This window comes from Styela clava, chromosome 12, assembly GCF_964204865.1.
Source record: "Styela clava chromosome 12, kaStyClav1.hap1.2, whole genome shotgun sequence".
In the NCBI taxonomy this organism is placed as follows: Eukaryota; Metazoa; Chordata; class Ascidiacea; order Stolidobranchia; family Styelidae; genus Styela; species Styela clava.
The window spans coordinates 15,482,054-15,494,537 of NC_135261.1; the positions used below are offsets into that span (position 1 = coordinate 15,482,054).

General features: G+C 33.5%; 1 long non-coding RNA gene across 1 annotated transcript; it reads left to right on the forward strand.

The window, feature by feature from the left end:
* The first annotated feature begins 148 nt into the window (after positions 1 to 148).
* Positions 149 to 10,135, forward strand: LOC144430798 (uncharacterized). The gene is made up of 5 exons (XR_013479732.1): positions 149 to 245; positions 2,060 to 2,121; positions 3,291 to 3,409; positions 7,479 to 7,540; positions 10,020 to 10,135. It is a non-coding gene; the product is annotated as an uncharacterized LOC144430798 (long non-coding RNA).
* The last annotated feature ends 2,349 nt before the right edge of the window (positions 10,136 to 12,484 follow it).

The following is a 12,484-nucleotide window of genomic DNA, read 5'->3' on the forward strand; positions in this document are numbered from 1 at the left end:
AATTACATTTTCTGTAACTTATAAACCTCAAACTTAATAATGACGTAGTTCGAACATCTATATATAATTCAAATCAATATCATGCAAAATTTACCTACATTTCATTATCTCATATAAATTTCAGCTTTCTGAAACACTTCTTGAAAAAGGGAAAGACAATTCATCATTATATCTAAAGACATGCGGGGTTATTCGTCCGATTATGCATCACTGAGAGAGGTGGCTGCCTCGAGTCTAAAGAGCAAGTATGTTATTAAAATCTTTTGAATCTTTCTAACTTACATTCATCACCACTATTCACGGATCCCCACAATCAATTTTAAAATTGGTATCTATTACTATTCCTAAATAAGTTAAAATTACTTTACTTAATTTAAATGCTAAACATTTTAATAGGCTTAATACCAGGTGAATTTGCAACCCAATTTCTTAATTTCAAAACCGGCATTATAAAATATTAAAACTAAACGGAAGATATCACCATAAGTTTTGTTCTAGCAGTCTCACAGCAGATTGAAAACGCTTTTCAGACATTGTAAATTTGTGTTATGTTAGGATTTCTTTAAAATGTATACCATATAGGAACTGAAATGGAAACACAGTAAATTGTTCGCGCGATGTACCTTTTGTCTATTTTGAAACTACCGATGGAGCCCAATACGACTTTTTCTCTGTATGTGACGATATATAAGATAATTAATGCAAAATATATCGAACATTTTTTTTTGCAATATTTTTTAAATTACAATCGTTCGTATTTTGTCGATATCTTTAAAATAATTTTGAGTGCCGAAAAAACAAATCAAATTTGATTAGCTTCAAAATACGATTCCGGTCTACTTATAGTTGGCAGTTTGGGACGTATTTCGTGCAATTTTCAAATAGTGATTTTTCATTTATTAAATTATCGTAAAAGTTTTCCCGACTAAGATATTTTGAATGCTCGCACCGGCTATGAATTGAATATTTTACTCGAGAGATAACTTTTTATCCTCTGCGATCTTACTTATATATAATGTTACATTTGAATTTGCGCTCGTGTTCATATTTCGACACTTCTGATGTCAAATTTTATTAGTGGTATTACTTCTTTGGACAGTCACAAAATTGGACAAGTCAGTATTTTATTAAGTAATCGGAGCGCCTAAGTTTCTCCCACGGAGCACTTTGAGAACCTATGCCTTAATAGACCAGGGAAGAAATTTTCGTAAAAGTGTTTGAAGTATCGTTTTACATGTTTAATAGCTGAGTTTTAGGCAGAATATTGTACAATTTTAGCATCTCTTTGAAAATTAGCTGTTTGCATCTAATAATTAAATATTCACTCCAGCTCACCATATTAAGATTTTGTGTCAACGCTTCCGAGTGGCCAAAAACTTAATATGGATACGCATTATCGCAAAGTTACCTTATGTCCAGGCTTGTCAATGGAAAACGTGCCATGAGATGGGATGGGATAACACACCTTTGTATTTCCCATGGGACGCGTGGGACACGAAAATCATATGATTTTCAGGGAAATGATGGTAAAAACTTTCGTTATGGATTTCGTGTCCATATATTTGAGCATAGCTCTCTTGTTAGTTATAGAGAGCAAAACATATTCAGCATTAACAATATACTTCGTGAAAGAGCTGATGGACACATATATAATAGTTATGAATAAAAAGTTAACTAAGTCCGTTTTTACCGTTTTAATACACTTACTTTCAAAACTTTCGCAAATGTAGCGCAAAATCCATGGTTTAATAGAGATTCGCCATAGCCTTTTTACTTTAATATATTGTTGTGTATGGATTGGATCTTTGTACAAAGACCCTACCAACGTTCAAAATAAGAGAACTAGTAATTATCCAGTTTAAGTTAGGAATGAAGATTGCACTGGAAATTCAAATTTTTAAATCATTCCTAACCCCAAATGGATAATTACTAATATGTCATTTTAAAACGTGGCGGGAGCTTTGTGCAAAAGATCCGATAAATTCAGTCCCACTGTCCATTGATTATGCTAGCTACAGTTCTGCGACAATTTATTTATCAATATCTTAACTTTTTTCAGATGAAGAAATATTGAAGGTTACAGATTCAAAGACACGAACTAACGAACGAGGAATATTACAAGTAAATATTATTTGAACATTTTATTAGACGCCTATTGATTCCTGTATACCACTGTTTATGTTTGAAATGCTAAAAAATTCGATGCGAGCGCACCGCGTCTCTGGTCTTGCGATCAGAGTCAGCATTGTTATGCCACTTATCTGATCATGTGTTTTCTCTCGAAATTGTAAGATTTATATAAAAAAGTCAGACCCACGTTCACGTTTAAAATGCTAAATAGTTCGATGCAAGCCAACATTGGGTGCTCCTGATGTATGCGCACCAAAATGTCGCATAACCTGAATCCTAGCCAGGTACACAACCCGAGTTCAGGTTGTGCGCCATCTTGGTGGCATACTTCAGGAGGTCCGAACATTGTTATGCCGCTTTTTTGATCCTGTGCATTCTATCGAAATTGTAAGATTTAGATTTTGCACAAGCTTTAATAATTTTGTTTCGAAGCAGAAGTCCAAAAAAGTACAATAAATATAGTATATTGTATCAAATTGGTGTACTCTTTGCGACCCCTAAAATTCGTTGCGCGCTTCCCTGCTGGATAGCGATCCCCAGTTTGCGATCTCTACCGTGAACAATGTGATAATGCTACAAATTACTGATCAGAGGTAATTAATTAGTCATATACTCCATGAAAGAGTTAAATAAATTCATTGAGTATTTTATTGTTATTGTAATATTTGCAATTTGTGCAGTTTGAAGACTACACCTGATATGTTATAGAGTTTATATTTGAAATTTAATGTCAATCGCTGAATAAATTTTATTCGTCTATTCGTCTAAACTTTCTAAATTTTAGTTTTATGAAATTAAATGTCGAAATTTACCCGTTACGTATTTTATTAAAACTTACGTATATTTTTAGAAGAAAATATTCAGAAAAGAGTCTCACTTTAACAATACAAAATGAGGTACAATATGATACACTAACATATCATTTTAACTAAAGGATGTAAATTTGGTGAAATCAGCGACATAGTTGAAAATGACCTCAATTGAATTACATAGTTGGTTTTTTGTATCTTTAGCATAAGCATAGCTTTGTAGTGTCTCTGTCAAATAACATTTGTGTGAATTAACTACCTGAAAATGGCATAGTTGGCTCCATGAAATTTAGTTTAATTCAAATTTTGAATTGACTTACACAAAATCACGATCTATATATTGATTTTCAGCGTTTTAAAACACTGCTTGAAAGTCGACAGAACAATTTATCATTGCACCAAAAGAAATTCGTCAAGTGTCAGATTTTCATCACTGAGTGAGATGGAGGCCTATCAAGTCTGAAGAGCAAGTATGTAATCATATCATTTGAAATCTTTCAATTTACATGTCTATAAATAAATAATATGTTGTATATTTTTTCGGGAAATCGACAGACAAATTATTACTTTTAATATTTTGAGTATATTCGCGAAATTAACTATTCTGTACTACAAATTAACTGTAGCAATATCCGGTGAATAATGGCGTAGTCAGTATAGCGCTGCACGTTCAGGGGCTAACTGCTGTGTTGTCCCATCTGCTGTTGTTTCGTTTAATCGTACAAACCGAAAGACCAATTACTATCTTGTAATGTCAGTTTAGGTAAAGTTCATTGGGTCAGCATAAATAAAAGGCGTTTCATCGCAATAGGGCGTCACGTTGTGATTACTACAAACAGTGAATTTTTTTAAAGTGATACTATAAGTTAATCCATCAGTGTATATCTGCAGAGATACTGAAATGATTTGAACTATGCCTCGTTAAGTGAAATTCGGTTAAAACACAACACCAACTTAATAACCATGCAAATATTAAAACTTATTGTTTACCTTGTTGTTTATCATGGGGTGCCTATATACACACTAATATGCCTAATTTCCCTGAAATCGTAGTCCTGGCCTTTTTTATTAATCTGATGAGCGTTTTTGCCACAAATGATAATGGTAATCAGACTAATGTCTTAAATTTAACTGTAGCTCATCGTGGTAGTAAACGCTCTGGTAGTAAACAGTTGATAACCATGTCATTGATGTTCCCAACTATACTTCAAACTGAAATCGCCCCAAATTTCCAATAATGATATTATAAGAGTGAGTCATACTAAGTGTATTAAGATAGCCGTTAATCTTACACCTTAAAGAACTCGTGTCCCAACTAAAATTTTCAAAAACAATACTGTGTAAATTATATTCAACCAAGTGTAAACTTTTTTTGGTCCATATCCCCTTGGTAAAAGTGGTAAAGTATTCATATGTTCAGGACTGTTTAAATTTAGAGACATGGGAATATATGTCATATTTTCCCTATTGTTGGTGCGGGTCACGTCGTGGTATGCCTAATCACGTGTGAATCTCGTTTATAATCTCTACTGAATGGTGTTAGTTGGATCGTTTATACGGCACACGAAGTCAATATGAGATATAGTAGTTTCAAAACTCTGGAATTCCTACTTTTTTAATTAGATATCAGAAACTTGGGTGTCGCTGCTCGATAACCAGTTTAAAGATCACTATATACATGAGATCCCACAAAATTGTAAATCTACTATAGTCAGCCTATATATCCGTTGCTAGTAGTCTCAGTAATCATACCGTCCCATGTTCATAAGTTTTCGAATCTGGAAATATAATTCTTATTTCCTTATCGTTTATTCCGTAGTAATAATCTGTCCTGTTCTTATTTATATATATATATGTCTACAATGTCTGTGGCTGAAGTTATTTATTGACCTATATTTTCAGGAAGTTGCTGGGAGGGAAAGACTATAGAGAACTTGAAGGTAAAAAATAACACACTAATAAACTATTAACTATTTAAGATTTAGATAATGAGATACAACATAGCACACTGACAGATCATTCAAAATAAGTAATATTTATAATATTGAAAATCTGCAAATAATATAGAATGAATGTAAATGGATATCAGTATGCTACAAGTTGTCGTCTTTGTATCTTTAGAATAAGCATAGCTTATCACAAGGGCGTGGACAATTTATTGAGGGGCGTAAAGGAAAAATTTGTTAGATTTTATCTTTCCCGCCTTATTTTCGGTATTTTCCTTTCTTGAATATGTAGCCGTATTTTCAACGTGCTCTTCATGAATATAAATATATTTTATATGATGTGTTGCAATATTATACGCTGACAAATCATTCCAAAGTAATATTTGTAATTTAGGGGGAAATCTGTGAAAAATTTGTCAATGAACTGACAATTAATATTTTCATTTTTATGTATCTAAACTCTAAAGTATAAGCATAGTTTCTCTGTGCTCCTGTCAAATTACATTTTCTGTAACTTATAAACCTCAAACTTAATAATGACGTAGTTCGAACATCTATATATAATTCAAATCAATATCATACAAAATTTACCTACATTTCATTATCTCATATAAATTTCAGCTTTCTGAAACACTTCTTGAAAGAGGGAAAGACAATTCATCATTATATCTAAAGACATGCGGGTTATTCGTCCGATTATGCATCACTGAGAGAGGTGGCTGCCTCGAGTCTAAAGAGCAAGTATGTTATTAAAATCTTTTGAATCTTTCTAACTTACATTCATCACCACTATTCACGGATCCCCACAATCAATTTTAAAATTGGTATCTATTACTATTCCTAAATAAGTTAAAATTAATTTACTTAATTTAAATGCTAAACATTTTAATAGGCTTAATACCAGGTGAATTTGCAACCCAATTTCTTAATTTCAAAACCGGCATTATAAAATATTAAAACTAAACGGAAGATATCACCATAAGTTTTGTTCTAGCAGTCTCACAGCAGATTGAAAACGCTTTTCAGACATTGTAAATTTGTGTTATGTTAGGATTTCTTTAAAATGTATACCATATAGGAACTGAAATGGAAACACAGTAAATTGTTCGCGCGATGTACCTTTTGTCTATTTTGAAACTACCGATGGAGCCCAATACGACTTTTTCTCTGTATGTGACGATATATAAGATAATTAATGCAAAATATATCGACAATTTTTTTTTGCAATATTTTAAATTACAATCGTTCGTATTTTGTCGATATCTTTAAAATAATTTTGAGTGCCGAAAAAACAAATCAAATTTGATTAACTTCAAAATACGATTCCGGTCTACTTATAGTTGGCAGTTTGGGACGTATTTCGTGCAGTTTTCAAATAGTGATTTTTCATTTATTAAATTATCGTAAAAGTTTTCCCGACTAAAATTCGAGTAACGAAGAACACAAATAAATTACTTTGACAAGATATTTTGAATGCTCGCACCGGCTATGAATTGAATATTTTACTCGAGAAATAACTTTTTATCCTCTGCGATCTTACTTATATATAATGTTACATTTGAATTTGCGCTCGTTGTCATATTTCGACACTACTGATGTCAAATTTTATTAGTGTTATTACTTCTTTGGACAGTCACAAAATTGGACAAGTCAGTATTTTATTAAGTAATCGGAGCGCCTAAGTTTCTCCCACGGAGCACTTTGAGAACCTATGCCTTAATAGACCAGGGAAGAAATTTTCGTAAAAGTGTTTGAAGTATCGTTGTACATGTTTAATAGCTGAGTTTTAGGCAGAATATTGTACAATTTTAGCATCTCTTTGAAAATTAGCTGTTTGCATCTAATAATTAAATATTCACTCCAGCTCACCATATTAAGATTTTGTGTCAACGCTTCCGAGTGGCCAAAAACTTAATATGGATACGCATTATCGCAAAGTTACCTTATGTCCAGGCTTGTCCATGGAAAACGTGCCATGAGATGGGATGGGATAACACACCTTTGTATTTCCCATGGGACGCGTGGGACACGAAAACCATATGATTTTCAGGGAAATGATGGTAAAAATTTTCGTTATGGATTTCGTGTCCATATATTTGAGCATAGCTCTCTTGTTAGTTATAGAGAGCAAAACATATTCAGCATTAACAATATACTTCGTGAAAGAGCTGATGGACACATATATAATAGTTATGAATAAAAAGTTAACTAAGTCCGTTTTTACCGTTTTAATACACTTACTTTCAAAACTTTCGCAAATGTAGCGCAAAATCCATGGTTTAATAGAGATTCGCCATAGCCTTTTTACTTTAATATATTATTGTGTATGAATTGGATCTTTGTACAAAGACCCTACCAACGTTCAAAGTAAGAGAACTAGTAATTATCCAGTTTAAGTTAGGAATGAAGATTGCACTGGAAATTCAAATTTTTAAATCATTCCTAACCCCAAATGGATAATTACTAATATGTCATTTTAAAACGTGGCGGGAGCTTTGTGCAAAAGATCCGATAAATTCAGTCCCACTGTCCATTGATTATGCTAGCTACAGTTCTGCGACAATTTATTTATCAATATCTTAACTTTTTTCAGATGAAGAAATATTGAAGGTTAAAGATTCAAAGACACGAACTAACGAACGAGGAATATTACAAGTAAATATTATTTGAACATTTTATTAGACGCCTATTGATTCCTGTATACCAGCGGTTCCCAACCTTTCTACCCTGGCGGACCGGTAAAATTAGATTAAATGTGTTCGCGGACCGGCAAAAAATTAAAATGGCCGGAACAGAAAAGAATAACATATATTTGCGTAATATAATGCAATGTCGAGCACTCAATATGCTTCTAGACAAAAAGGCACACTTAAAACCATTTCACGCGGAGAAAAACTATCAAATAATGTGCCGACCAAAAATTTAAAATGGGTGAAACATAAAATAATACCATATATTTGCGTAATGAAATGCAGTGCTGGGCACCCATTATGCGTAAGAAAGGTATGCGTAAAATATCTCACATTAAAAACAGGGACACGCCAAATCATGAGCAAACACAATTAACTCGTGTGAGAATTTTGCTGCTGTTTTGTTTCCAATATAAGATTACAAACGAGGCCTCAAAGAAGTTTTTGCAACACGTAGCTCTGCAGCCGCGTGCAGCCGATTTCTTTGCTTCGTTGTAATTGAATCTAGTGATGATAATGTTTTTTTCGCATAACGCAGTAACTGGCTGAAAAGACGGACAACAGTTCGATTGCTCGATTACTTGGCCATGAGTATTCGTTATCAAGAGATATCTAAAATTGTGATAAGTAATTCTTTTTTAATCGGGACTGTAACGTAGAATCGCCATTTTAATCAAGCCTTTTCTTTTGCAATGGGTTCATCATAAAAATCCCTCTGCAGTTGATCGACGCCTCAAACGAAATGAATTTGCATTACAATGCCAAAGTCGTCGGTAACTTGGCAACAGGCTCAAAATCCTACTGTGTCTGGAAAAGATATCTGCGGCCCATGCTTTTTTGGGCGTCTCGTGACCACCTGTGGGGTCGCAACAAGTTCCTCTCTTACTGGAATATTATACTGTTCCTGACTGTATTCTGGTTTGAAAAAGAAGATATGCATTACGTTTTATATGGATGGTCATATTAAGCAGGCAAAGCACGCAGAACAGAAAAAGCACGCATGCCGATTTTGAGGCTTCTTAATTTTGCGAGATTTGATGGAGCGCATTCGCGATGAATCGGAGGCGAAAAGTGCGAATGCTCGGCGCCAAGATGTCGTGTAAGACGGCGTCAAGATGTCGCAATATGACGGCGGAAGAGAATTGCGTAATGAGCCAACGCAACTTTGTATACGGTAGGCTACAAAGTACAAAAAAAAAACTTTGTATACGGTAAAGCGATTGAGACGGCATAAAAACAACAAAACTTCTCGCGGACCGGCAAAAAAGCTTCGCGGACCGGCACCGGTCCGCGGACCGGCGGTTGGGAACCACTGCTGTATACCACTGTTTATGTTTGAAATGCTAAAAAATTCGATGCGAGCGCACCGCGTCTCTGGTCTTGCGATCAGAGTCAGCATTGTTATGCCACTTATCTGATCATGTGTTTTCTCTCGAAATTGTAAGATTTATATAAAAAAGTCAGACCCACGTTCACGTTTAAAATGCTAAATAGTTCGATGCAAGCCAACATTGGGTGCTCCTGATGTATGCGCACCAAAATGTCGCATAACCTGAATCCTAGCCAGGTACACAACCCGAGTTCAGGTTGTGCGCCATCTTGGTGGCATACTTCAGGAGGTCCGAACATTGTTATGCCGCTTTTTTGATCCTGTGCATTCTATCGAAATTGTAAGATTTAGATTTTGCACAAGCTTTAATAATTTTGTTTCGAAGCAGAAGTCCAAAAAAGTACAATAAATATAGTATATTGTATCAAATTGGTGTACTCTTTGCGACCCCTAAAATTCGTTGCGCGCTTCCCTGCTGGATAGCGATCCCCAGTTTGCGATCTCTACCGTGAACAATGTGATAATGCTACAAATTACTGATCAGAGGTAATTAATTAGTCATATACTCCATGAAAGAGTTAAATAAATTCATTGAGTATTTTATTGTTATTGTAATATTTGCAATTTGTGCAGTTTGAAGACTACACCTGATATGTTATAGAGTTTATATTTGAAATTTAATGTCAATCGCTGAATAAATTTTATTCGTCTGTTCGTCTAAACTTTCTAAATTTTAAATTTTATGAAATTAAATATCGAAATTTACCCGTTACGTATTTTATTAAAACTTACGTATATTTTTAGAAGAAAATATTCAGAAAAGAGTCTCACTTTAACAATACAAAATGAGGTACAATATGATACACTAACATATCATTTTAACTAAAGGATGTAAATTTGGTGAAATCAGCGACATAGTTGAAAATGACCTCAATTGAATTACATAGTTGGTTTTTTGTATCTTTAGCATAAGCATAGCTCTGTAATGTCTCTGTCAAATAACATTTGTGTGAATTAACTACCTGAAAATGGCATAGTTGGCTCCATGAAATTTAGTTTAATTCAAACTTATAATTGACTTACACAAAATCACGATCTATATATTGATTTTCAGCGTTTTAAAACACTGCTTGAAAGTCGACAGAACAATTTATCATTGCACCAAAAAAAAAATTCGTCAAGTGTCAGATTTTCATCACTGAGTGAGATGGAGGCCTATCAAGTCTGAAGAGCAAGTATGTAATCATATCATTTGAAATCTTTCAATCCACATGTCTATAAATAATATGTTGTATGTTTTTTTTCGGGAAATCGACAGACTGTACTGCAAATTAACTGTAACAGCATCCAGTGAATAATGGCGTAGTCAGTATAGCGCTGCACGTTCAGGGGCTAACTGCTGTGTTGTCCCATCTGCTGTTGTTTCGTTTAATCGTCCAAACCGAAAGACCAATTACTATCTTGTAATGTCAGTTTAGGTAAAGTTCATTGAGTCAGCATAAATTAAAGGCGTTTCATCGCAATAGGGCGTCACCTTGTGATTACTACAAACAGTGAATTTTTTTAAAGTGATACTATAAGTTAATCCAGCAGTGTATATCTGCAGAGATACTGAAAGGATTTGAACTATGCCTCGTTAAGTTCAATTCGGTTAAAACACAACACCAACTTTAACCATGCAAATATTAAAACTTATTGTTTACCTTGTTGTTTATCATGGGGTGCCTATATACACACTAATATGCCTAATTTCCCTGAAATCGTAGTCCTGGCCTTTTTTATTAATCTGATGAGCGTTTTTGCCACAAATGATAATGGTAATCAGACTAATGTCTTAAATTTAACTGTAGCTCATCGTGGTAGTAAACGCTCTGGTAGTAAACAGTTGATAACCATGTCATTGATGTTCCCAACTATACTTCAAACTGAAATCGCCCCAAATTTCCAATAATGATTTTATAAGAGTGAGTCATACTAAGTGTATTAAGATAGCCGTTAATCTTACACCTCAAAGAACTCGTGTCCCAACTAAAATTTTCAAAAACAATACTGTGTAAATTATATTCAACAAAGTGTAAACTTTTTTTGGTCCTTATCCCCTTGGTAAAAGGGCTAAGTATTCATATGATCAGGACTGTTTAAATTTAGAGACATGGGAATATATGTCATATTTTCCCTATTGTTGGTGCGGGTCACGTCGTGTTATGCCTAATCACGTGTGAAGAGCTTAATTCATATAAACTCTCGTTCATAATCTCTACTGAATGGTGTTAGTTGGATCGTTTATACGGCACACGCCGTCAATATGAGATATAGTAGTTTCAAAACTCTGGAATTCTTACTTTTTTAATTAGATATTAGAAACTTGGGTGTCCCTGCTCGATAACCAGTTTAATGAGATCCCACCAAATTGTAAATCTACTATAGTCAGCCTATATATCCGTTGCTAGTAGTCTCAGTAATCATACCGTCCCATGTTCATAAGTTTTCGAATCTGGAAATATAATTCTTATTTCCTTATCGTTTATTCCGTAGTAATAATCTGTCCTGTTCTTATTTATATAAATATATGTCTACAATGTCTGTGGCTGAAGTTATTTATTGACCTATATTTTCAGGAAGTTGCTGGGAGGGAAAGACTATAGAGAACTTGAAGGTAAAATATAACACACTAATAAACTATTAACTATTTAAGATTTAGATAATGAGATACAACATAGCACACTGACAGATCATTCAAAATAAGTAATATTTATAATATTGAAAATCTGCAAATAATATAGAATGAATGTAAATGGATATCAGTATGCTACAAGTTGTCGTCTTTGTATCTTTAGAATAAGCATAGCTTATCACAAGGGCGTGGACAATTTATTAAGGGGCGTAAAGGAAAAATTTGTTAGATTTTATCTTTCCCGTCTTATTTTCGATATTTTCCTTTCTTGAATATGTAGCCGTATTTTCAACGTGCTCTTCATGAATATAAATATATTTTATATGATGTGTTGCAATATTATACGCTGACAAATCATTCAAAAGTAATATTTGTAATTTAGGGGGAAATCTGTGAATAATTTGTCAATGAACTGACAATTAATATTTTCATTTTTATGTATCTAAACTCTAAAGTATAAGCATAGTTTCTCTGTGCTCCTGTCAAATTACATTTTCTGTAACTTCTAAACCTCAAACTAAATAATGACGTAGTTCGAACATCTATATATAATTCGAATCAATATCATACAAAATTTATCTACATTTTATTATCTCATATAAATTTCAGCTTTTTGAAACACTTCTTGAAAGAGGGAAAGACAATTCATGATTATATCTAAAGACATGCGGGGTTATTCGTCCGATTATGCATCACTGAGAGAGGTGGCTGCCTCGAGTCTAAAGAGCAAGTATGTTATTAAAATCTTTTGAATCTTTCTAATTTAAATTCATCACCACTATTCACGGATCCCCACAATCAATTTTAAAATTGGTATCTATTACTATTCCTAAATAAGTTAAAATTACTTTACTTAATTTAAATGCTAAACATTTTAATAGGCTTAATACCAGGTGAATTTGCAA